This window comes from Passer montanus, unplaced genomic scaffold (genome assembly GCF_014805655.1).
Source record: "Passer montanus isolate IOZ18808 unplaced genomic scaffold, ASM1480565v1 scaffold19, whole genome shotgun sequence".
In the NCBI taxonomy this organism is placed as follows: domain Eukaryota; kingdom Metazoa; phylum Chordata; class Aves; order Passeriformes; family Passeridae; genus Passer; species Passer montanus.
Window position 1 is genome coordinate 1,006,933 of NW_024366480.1, and position 10,872 is coordinate 1,017,804.

The 10,872-nt window shown below is 41.0% G+C and overlaps 1 protein-coding gene across 8 annotated transcripts in view; it reads right to left on the reverse strand.

Annotated features, from left to right (window-relative positions):
• TRIQK (triple QxxK/R motif containing) overlaps nt 1-10,667 on the reverse strand; it is a 58,524-nt gene extending 47,857 nt beyond the window's left edge. For 2 of the 8 annotated variants that reach the window (XM_039706321.1, XM_039706328.1), the window contains exons 1-2: nt 10,580-10,660; nt 8,740-8,835 (exon numbers count right to left, since the gene is read on the reverse strand). The gene's annotated coding sequence lies outside the window, so the exon portion shown is untranslated. Of the gene's footprint in view, nt 1-8,739; nt 8,836-9,812; nt 10,414-10,579 lie in introns of those variants that run through there. The other 6 variants (XM_039706324.1, XM_039706323.1, XM_039706326.1 and 3 more) reach the window with 6 other exon arrangements.
• Between the last annotated feature and the right edge of the window lie 205 nt (nt 10,668-10,872).

The following is a 10,872-nucleotide window of genomic DNA, read 5'->3' on the forward strand; positions in this document are numbered from 1 at the left end:
AGGCCAGCCGCCGCTGCAGGCAGGGAGAAACACCCCTCTAAGGTTAGGGTCAGAAGAGCCTTCCTCCCACAGGCCTTTGCAGGCACAGGTTAACATCTTAAGTTCTCCTGGTTTGTACGGCTGTTCCACCCCAGTTCAACCCTTGTTCACCATATTTGATTACTCCTTAGAATGTTCTTCCCTATACTGATCCCCACTGGTTCCAGTCTGCCGCAGTGTCCCACCCCTGTTACCCTACTAGTTCCAATGGTTGGCTGCCCCCTCCTGTGCACCACTTTCACCTGGTCCCATTGTCCTTGATCCTCAGACTGACCCCTTTTCCCCCATATAAAATCCTGTGCTCTCAGTCCAAGTTCGTCTTTGTTCCTGGACCCCTTTTGAAGCAATAAACAGCTTTCAGATCTCCAGAGAAAGGTCCAGCCTCCACCTCTTTCATTGTAGCAAGTGTGCTCCGGGCCCCAGAGCGCTGGTCGCTCTCAGAAGAGCCCATTGAAGCCCACCACTTCAGGTAAGCTCTCTATCCAGCATTCAGAACAAAGGCACATTTTTTTCCTTTCTCTGACGCTATTGCAGTTCAGGAAGTATTAAAAAGGCTGATCTATGAATGAATAAAAATAAGTTTTATGCCTTTTTTGTTTTGTTTTGCTTTACATGCTGTATTAAGCATTCAGGAAAGCAACTAAGCTCCACCCCTGTTACCCTACTGGTTCCAATGGTTGGCTGCCCCCTCCCCTGCACCACTTTCACCTGGTCCCATTGTCCTTGATCCTCAGACTGACCCCTTTTCCCCCATATAAAATCCTGTGTCCTCAGTCCAAGTTTGTCTTTGTCCCTGGACCCCCTTTGAAGCAATAACCAGCTTTCAGATCTCCAGAGAAAGGTCCAGCCTCCACCTCTTTCATTGTAGCAAGTGTGCTCCGGGCCCCAGAGCGCTGGTCACTCTCAGAAGAGCCCATTGAAGCCCACCACTTCAGGTAAGCTCTCCATCCAGCATTCAGAACAAAGGCACATTTCTTTCCTTTCTCTGAAGCTATTGCAGCTCAGGAAGTATTAAAAAGGCTGATCTATGAATGAATAAAAATAAGTTTTATGCCTTTTTTGTTTTGTTTTGCTTTACGTGCTGTATTAAGCATTCAGGAAAGCAACTAAGCTTTAAAAAAAATCATCTAGTCTAGTCACCAGGCAAAAGAAACATGAAGTATAAGGAGTTTTAATTTGGTGGGTTTTGTATTTATGTTTTACTCCATTATTTAACAGCTCATTAAAGACAGAGCAATCACAGAATTGGTCAGGTTGGATGAGACCACAGTGGGTTATCTGGTCCAACATTCCTGATCAAGGAGGGTCTCACCTGGCATAGGACTGCATCCAGATGCAGATCTTCCCCATAAAGATCAGAACATAAAGCTGGCATGCATTCCATCAGCCTTAACACAATGTATCTTTTTTTCTACTTTATTTCTTCAAAATTGAGACCAAAACCAGTAATAACCAGTAGCCAGCTTAAGTGTTAACAGAAAAAATGTAAAGTTCAGCCCTACAACACTTAATAATGAGCTTAATCATCAGCCCTACTTAACACAGACCCAGAGATGTTAACAGCAGCATTTTCAAAACCAAGTCCTACTTGGTTTAGAAGGATTAGGTCACAAGTGGGTGAGAAGTTCAATATGGTGTAAATAATACCAGCTCAGTAGTTTCCAAAGTTGTTCAAAACAATAGGCAAGCATGCTCTCTGCAGATTTTATCTAAATGGCTCAAGACTTGGCTCTCCTGAGAACTACCTAGAGATCCCATTAAAGGCAATGATTTTTATGATAAAGAATAAAGTAATAGCTTACATGATACCATCTCTTTGGGAGCTTTATGTTGTATTTGGGCAAAAAGGGGAATCTAAGATCACTGTTATCTATCAACAATCTGAACCTTGAACAAAGATTGAAGGAAATTAATGGATCAAAATCAGGCTAAAACCTTTATATGGACCAAATGAGAAAGTAAGCTTTAATAACCATCAGAAAATCTGGTAAACTGTTTCCTTGCCTCATTTTAAGGCAGACAAAATTGTGCAGTGCAGCTGGAAAGAAAGGCAGCAAAATGAAAAATCATCAACCAGCAGAAAATTATCAGTTGAAATAGAATGTCATGTCAACAGCTGAAGGTTTTGGATGAAATAATCTGTGCAAACGCCTGTTTGGGGTCTTTTCATGGCTCCCCCCACTAATGGGAACAGGGTGGGAACAGCCCCATCTCTTCCCTCTGCTCCTGAACAGTGTGCAGGTGTGTGTCACAATAAAGAGATTTTGCTTTAGGGTTCATTGTCCAGAAGAATGCCAAAGAAAAGGATGACACTGAGACAAAAACATTAAAAAGAAGTATGCCTTTTGAGTCATTCAGTATGAATGAAATTTTAGTTACCATAAAAACAGAAATGAAATACAAAATTGAACACTTTTTAATGGGGGGCTGCTTCAGAAGATGGCACATTTTTTTAGATCCTGAATTCTAATGTGTTAAAAGTTGGCCTTTTCTGGTCTAAAACATACCTCTGATGAGAGATTCCTATACCACAAACAGAATAGTTGTAAGACTGCTAAAAGACATAAGCTGAAAACCAGTTTGTGAGAATTTCTTATGGAATCTAGCCTGAGATAAATGGCAGATGACATTCCAGTCCATTTGCTTAAATTTCCTGAGTGCCTCTCTCTAAGCACTAGGGAGTCCTTGGGTGACAAACCAGGACAAGAGTTTTGCACATGCCCTTGGCTAGAGTCATAGCAGAATGTGTGCTTCTGCCATAAAATTTTATTAGGAGAAGGTGATTGCACTGCCTGAAATCTAACCTTGCATACATGACATACAACAATGAAAAACCTTCTAGAGCATACAGTAAAATGAGTTCAGTTTGGTTTTCTTAAGAACACACCAACATCACAAGAAACTGCAGGTCTGTTCTCTTCCTGCTACAATTGCCCAGTCTGGCCACTACTGTATCAACAGCCGTACAGATCTATAAGTAAGTTTAAAAGTTTAAGGACAGCTGGGTCAACTCTGAAAATGAAGTTAATTGCCTCCTCTTTTCCTTTTCAGAACACTTTATCCCACACACTCAGCTTTATAGCTGTCCCAGTTGTTTCCACACATGTATTTATATATTTTTATATATATATATATACACACATATACATATATCTCTCTCTATATATACATACACATATAGATCTATCTATTTATTTTAATAAGGTGAGTAAATAAAAATGTGTAACAGTATAGTACAAGGGAAACATCCTCCCAGCTCTTCACTATTTCCAGCAATGTGTGTAAATGTGAAGGCTCAAAACCAGAAAAGAGACGAGTTTGGTAAGAGATCATCACCCTGGGATTTTTCCTACACACATTATTCCCTCCCCCTCAAGGTCTCCTCAAGGTACAGTACATATTCTATAGTGCCCTTCTATGGTCAGGATACAGAATTATACCAAGCCTATACAATATACATTACTTGTGTGCAATAAATGACAGAATACAAATGCTTTGAATTCCTTACTCTGCATATATGGCTATGTTTTAGTACAGCATCCACATTTACATCATAATTTCCACAGGTCTATATAAACATGCGTGAAGATAAACAGGCACTCTTCTCATGCAGAACTGGAAGAATTCTCCCAGAAGCTTTGCTCTGTAAATTATTTCCGATGTATTTTAATGAAGCTATAAAAGATATTAGCAAGTGTGCCGGGAACTTTAGTTTTAAATTATTATGATCTGTTACTCTAACAGAAGTTATTAGTATTATTTAACCCCACTGGTGTACTTAAAATGAAACTAGTTTCAAGCTTTTTTCAATAGGTTTTGTCTCTATAATATTTTTTTCCAGAACACCCTTCCTGTTTAGCCTGCTGGTCTCTAGCTTTGTATACACAGAAAGATACCAAAATAACCCCTGCTTTCAAATTATCCTATCTTTCAGAATAAAAAATAAGCATCAATCTAACAATGCTTTATTAACCTTTCCACTCCAAATTACAGGAAGATTCATTCATAAATTAAATAGCATGTCAAAAAATTCCAAGGAAAGCAACATCCCACCCTTGCTTTTACCGTTTCATGATTTCAAAATAAAAAAAACAAACAGTAAACTATTAGCTGCTGCAATTCTTAGCAACTCCATTAAAATAACACTCAAATTTGTTGAAAAAACATATTCTTGAAAGCTTTTCATGCTGCATATATACATACAACAAAAAAAGAAACAATGCTTTTCATGTCCTCCGCAAGTGGAGGAAATGACAAATTCAAACACATTCGGCATGGCCTGGCCTAGGACACTAAACAGTACATATGCAGGAGGGCCTCTGCAGCAACCAGGTGGGAGGGAGAGCTAACAGTGCTGGCTGAGGTAAGGCAGATGTGTGGTCAGAAACACCACAGCAAGCATGAACACAATCTCAAACCACCTCCCAAGGGCAGTTCTACAAACAGAACTAAGTCTGTTCAGAACCTTCATCACTCTTTCAAACTTTTCAGGAAACGTTTTCCATCGAAATAAAACTAGATGCAACATTCCTACATTGGTCTTATTATTCAAACTATGCTTCTACCTCTTCTAGGCAGCACCAGCCCTTCTTGACACCACCCTGCAATTGAATCCCCTTTGTCTACAGGACCTTCCTCCCAAACCTCTAAGTCTTCTCTCAGCCACACCTCTACATTCCTTGTTCCTTGGCACAGGCACATGAACTACATTCTAACAGACTCATGTTACCATGATCTCAGCCGTGCTTTAAACTTCATCCTTTCTTCATCAATCCAGCAATCACTGAACTATTCACAATGCTCTACTCACTTCGCCACAATGCCTGTATGTTTACACACAGACAACTGGCTCATCACACCTGATGCAAATGCTGGGGTGAGTCCCCACAGGCTCTCAACCATTGCCACTGGCCTCCCAGCCATTACTTCTGAGTGCTGACAGCTCAGCAGCTCTTTATCCATTTTATTGTTACTGTACAGTTTGAATTTTAAAATTAATTTTAGTTGAGTAACAGTAAATCAAGGACCTAACCAAATTTAAATGTTAGCTATATAAATAGTGTGCTTTCAGTTTGACAGCCAAGACACAAAAACAAAACAAATAATCCACAGCTTCAGGTTAACAATTTCCTTTTGGCAAGAGTGTAAGTAATACAAAACTGGTCTAGCAGTAAAGTAAGTGATGCAATCTTAATTGGAGGCAGTGTAACCAGCTCCTCACACAATAAGAGCAACACACCGCCTACTAAACAATTTCTGTAGCATACATATCACATGAAAGAAAGATCTATGGTTTTTAGTATAAGCTTTTAGGCATGATCATTTCTAAAAGCAGACAAAAGCCAAGAGTTTAAGCAGAGATGGTGATATAGTAAAGCCAAACTTGGAAATAATTCTCCACACTGACTTGATACAGTGACAAACTGAAAATATAGGTAATTTTTAAAAAAAGTTAAACATATTCAACTCAAAACCACCGAGAGTCCCTTCAACAAACTCTAGGTACCTGAGAGGCTTTAAGATGTTGCTGACCCAGGTGCTTAATCTCCTGCCAGAGTTTAGGAAGCTGTAAGAAAGGACAACAAAAGGGGAAATATTCTGTGCCCAGGACCCAGGATCTGATTCCCAGCCTCCACATTAGCACACAGCACCCTAAAAGGAATGTGAGCTCAGGTGAGAGAAGTGAACTGAGGTGCACGTATTGCCAGCTCCTCCATACAGACTGCAGTCTCAGGGGTGGGGAGAAGCGACCAGCTGGCACCGTCCTAAACTACAGCATTTAAGGCTTGTAGAGTACATCTGTCAGAGCCATTTGTGAATAAATTTCAGCATAAGAGTTTGTAGAATTGAGAACTTCATATGTAAAGATTACAAGAAAAACACAATAGATAAAAGCACAAAAAGCTACACAGGCTGATTGATAATGTAAATGTGAGAGGGAATTATCATGGGTAAACGTAACCTTTTCTTCATTTACACCACACAGCACAGCCAGGGAGAAAACAACTGAGACTTCGAAACCTACTACATTTTCAACCCAATCTGTTTCCCCAATATAAAAAACAGCTCATTACATAAAATGTTATTATTTTGTTTCACTTTTTATTTCAATAGAAATACAGGAGCATTAATTTAGCTTTCTGCTAGAGGCAAACAACTACAGACAATGCAACCCCATTTTGAATTTGCTGTCTTACCTAAAACTAGAAATAATAGCATTTATAAGACACAACAAATTTGTGTAGAAAATGGTTCATCTTGTACTCTGGATTTTAACTCTCCAACTATCATTCCCAACACTAACCTACTGCTGTCATTTGCTCTTTTCCCCTCTCACACTTGTCCTCTCTGCTGTGACTTCACCATAAGTTTCTGCTGTCAGAAGAGTCTTTACTTATTTGTTCATTTTACCAGCTGAACATCTAGCCCTGGATTTCTACTGCACCCTTCCTTTCCTATATCCAATCCTTCTTTACAAACCCTTCTGGGTTTACATTGGCTAATTCATCAGCCTTTCTTCCCAATTCTGCCTCTTTTTTGATTGTAAAACATACTGAGCGAAGGATAACAACAACAATCACAACACATGAATGAACAATATTTTGATGAGGTATGTATTATATTTAAAACTGAAAAAAATCTCAGGACACAATAAACTGTATTCTGCAAAGCTCCACTGTATCACTGCAGTGTGTGTTTAGAAAGCCAGAATCAAACTTAAAAAATCACTAATGATGATTTTTGCCCTGTGGCTAAAAAAACACAAAACAAATGAGAAACAAAGGAATTAGCACTGTCCCTGTCAGGAATGCCTCAAGTATTTACTGAACTCACTGATTACAGGCGTATCTGTTTGCAGCTAGTGATACAAAAAGCACGTGGGATTCCATGACATTTTCCCATGACCTTCAAACAAAATTCTAAAGAATAAAAATGTATCAGGAATCGTAGGCTATTGCAGATAATTCTGCAATATTAATGCAAGTTCTATTTGAAAACACACATGCAAGAACTTGTTCTTCCACAGCCATACCAGTAACCATCTATGTTTGTCATTACATGCAACAACAGCTCCTTCCTCTACAGCAAACACATTTTTTCTAGAACTGTCTTTCCTTCCTATTTTCTTTTCAAAAGGAAAAAAAAAGTTACCTGCTTGTTTCGCGTGTCAAAAAATACTTCAAGAATAAACCTGATTATTAAAGAGCTATAAGAAACAATGTTTCTTCATCTCCTCTACCAGCCATGCCACAAGGTTTATGTTGTACATAATACTGCAGTGATATATAGGATCATCAGGTTAGTTAACTAAAAGCAGTTTCACTGTGCCTATGATTGATCAACTATGGGACTATTAAAACATTAAAAATGTTAATCTTTGTAATAATCTCCTGAAAATTCTTTATATTAATTTAAACCATGGATCATTTTAATATTTAATCATTGCAGACTTCACTTGGAATGAGGACAGCCATTCACTGAAAAGCACTTCATTTTTTATTTTGAAAAATGATCAGCTAGTATTTATTTTGTAAATCTCCTCACATATTTTCCTCAAGCAAAGTAAACCTGCAAGCAAATGAAAAAATCCACAAGAGCAGAAAAATTTAGGGCAGAGTTTGGGTCAGAAAACATTGACTTTCACACTCCTGTTTCCCAGGAGTAACTGCGTTACAAGAGTAGCACTGTATGAGAGTCAGAGGACTGGGGGAGACTTCTACTGCAAATGGAAATGACTGCCTTCTTTGTCAACATCTTACAATCACCTATGCTGCATTCTCTTCCCATGTCTCATAATGTGTAAAAATAGTAATTCACTTACTCTTCACAAGTACTTAATGGAATGACTTGCTCCCCACAATGATATTAAACTGGTTTAGGTATTTTAACATGCAACCCAATTTTGTGATGTTAGCCCTACTCCTCTCCTATAATTCACAGCTTGCCTTGCTTAATGCAATATTTAGATTAATATGGAAATATCCCAAAGAAAAAACCCAACAACTTCCTAGTTATGATAAAAATCTCACAGAAACTCCTAAAATTCTAACTGAAATTAACAGTAACTAGACTTCGTGGTATCAATTCATTTTGAAAAGTATTTAAAATTATCTAACCAAAACTAATTCATGGTCTAGAGAAATATGACAAAATGAAAGGACAGAAAAATGCAAGGACAATGTCTTCACTGCACTGCAAAAATATAATCCAAAGAAAACAACTCTTGTCTTGTTTTCTACATAGGGTCTACTAAAACTGGATATTCTCTGGAGCTGCTGCCATAAAGTACACTGAGCTTCAGATGCCCTTTAGAATGGGCTGTGGGAATTTTGCAGAAATATTTGAATTAAGTAAATCCTAAAGATACCAAGTGGTACCAGAGCTCAGTATATTAGCTTACGAATATAGTAAGCTAATATCTAATCGACTAGACTTCATTCTGTATTTTTGACCAGTAGAGAGGTAGATTATTTTCCAACTGGCTTCCTAATCTGAAGAGGCTGCAGAGTCTAACAGCAAGAACTACAAAATTCAGGATGGGCAGACGTGAGTGTAGCATCTTTCAATGCATGCAAACTTACTCTGCATAGTTCAAATTCATGGAAAAAAACTCACAACTAAGCAAGCAAAAACCAGTAATAAACGTACTGCCTTTACTCCCGATTTTATGAAGAAAGTATGCATCTGGTTGCATATTACCTTTCACTAAAGTATGTTCTTAAGGAACAAGGTATGGAAAAATCCTGGTCGTTCAATGTGATGCAGTAATAAACTCTGGAACTCAGCTGCTTATATCTGAAATGGAAAGAATAGTCCTGTTTATTTGATTTTATAGAAGCCACATATATTTACCTTTGCACAGAACTCAGTGTAAGACTTAAAGCTAAATACATAAGGAATTTTGCCACTGTTGAAAGGCATCTCTGCTTTAGTAATCTGATTTGAAGTAATCATTCAAAATCTAGATGTCTGAAGAGCTCCCACATTTGCATTGAAAAAGTATTTTCTGTATTGTTTTTGCAGACACAAAATACCATGTTAAGCACAACAAGCAGGTTGTAGAACACTGTGGTAATTTCTTCTTGGCTACATAAAGCAAAATCACAGAATTCCCAAGATTGTTGATGGATCTTTTGAGGTCATCTACTTGTGCTCATCTGTTCCTGCTCAACCAGGTTTAGTGAGAAGACTTATACATAAATTACATCTGAAGTAGACTTACATCTTTCCAATGCATGATGAAAGACAATCATGTCAACCAAAAAACTGGCCAAATTTTTCTTTAGGCGAGCAGACAAGCAATTTTCTGAACAATGGATTGTCTCCAGTCCATTCTGTACCAAAAAGTGACTGATTCAGCCAAGGATGACATGCCAAAATGCAGTACTTAAGAAATGGTTCTATTTCCCCCACATTTGTAGAATTTAGTGTATCTCTTAAACATCACTTTACACAGTTTTCCACTATAGAAACACACCTTTAATGGCAGGTACCTTTCCATTCTGATTAACTCTTTAGGAATGAGGCTGGGCCCCAACAGGAAGGAACTCAAAACCTACGACATGCAATTGAATTACTGAGTGTGAAGGTGTGTGCTGCATATACAGCCCAATGACACCATAAGCTCTTTCAGAGGGGGTTTCTGATACTACAATGATCTGTCCTTGTAACTGTGTGGGCTGATGGAAGGTGGAGCAGCTTGAGAGCTACATGAACACTGTGGCAGAGAATCCCCTGCCAACATTTCACATTTAGAAGTTCTTGCAGCTCACATATTCTCACATATTTCTGTCCAGGATTTTCTGAGCACAGGCAGGCGTGACCAGAGCACTCTGCAGAGAACACAAAGGACTCCAATGTACCCGGAACACATCACGCCTGTAAGGCAAACACAGCCAGCTCAACACTCCAGGTTGGATCAGATTTACTGCACACCCACAGCCGGCCGAACACATCCAGCAGCACTGCAGGGCCCAGTCTCACTGCACGTGGGGGGTCAGCGCACAGAGCAGCGGATTGTCCAGCTCCAGACACCCTAAAACCTCACACAAGACGGAGTTCCACACACACACCCAACCACACTGCGTAGGCAGGCAGCATGGGAGCAGTCATGCCCACGAAGGAAAACCATGAGCCATCCTGCCACGGAGGCACGGCAGGCTTCAGCCAGTTGGGCCCGCTGGTCAGGCCTCGAACATGGCCCCGCCGAGGATACCTCGGTGAGGGGTTTGTTTCCCTCCAGTCTGGCTGCCTGGTCAGGGTCGTACTTCTTCGAGCACAGAAAAGCAGCCCTGGCACTGGAGGGGTCGCGGTACGGTGAAACGGAGCCCCAAACGCGACCGCAGCACGCCAACCATTCCCGCCCACGCCCAAAATGGCGGCAGCACCGCCGACCTCTCCCACCCCAGCCCCTCCAGCCCGCGCTCCGGGGGCGGGGCCGCCCAGATTGACAGCGGGCTCCGGCCAATCGCGGGGCCGCGCGCTTCCCGCCGGCCAATGGCAGGGCGGGCCCGCGGCGGTCAGCGGGCCGGCGCGGTACCTCGGGCCGAGCGGCACTGCTCCGCCTCCTCCCTCCTCCCGCGCCGGGCCGACTTCCTGTGCTAGCGGGGCTCCCGCCACCTCCTGCCCGAGCGTCCCCGCCTCCCGGTCCCGCCCGCCGTGCCCCGGCCCCGCCGCGCTGGCTGTGGCCGGGTGGCTCCCGGTCGCCTGCGGTACTCGGGTGTGTTGCAGGGTTTTGCAGGGAAGGTACCATGTTGCTCCAGACTTCTAGAGCGAAAAACAAGTAGCCTCTTTCACGCTGTGGAATCCCAGGATGGTTTGGGTTGGAAGGGA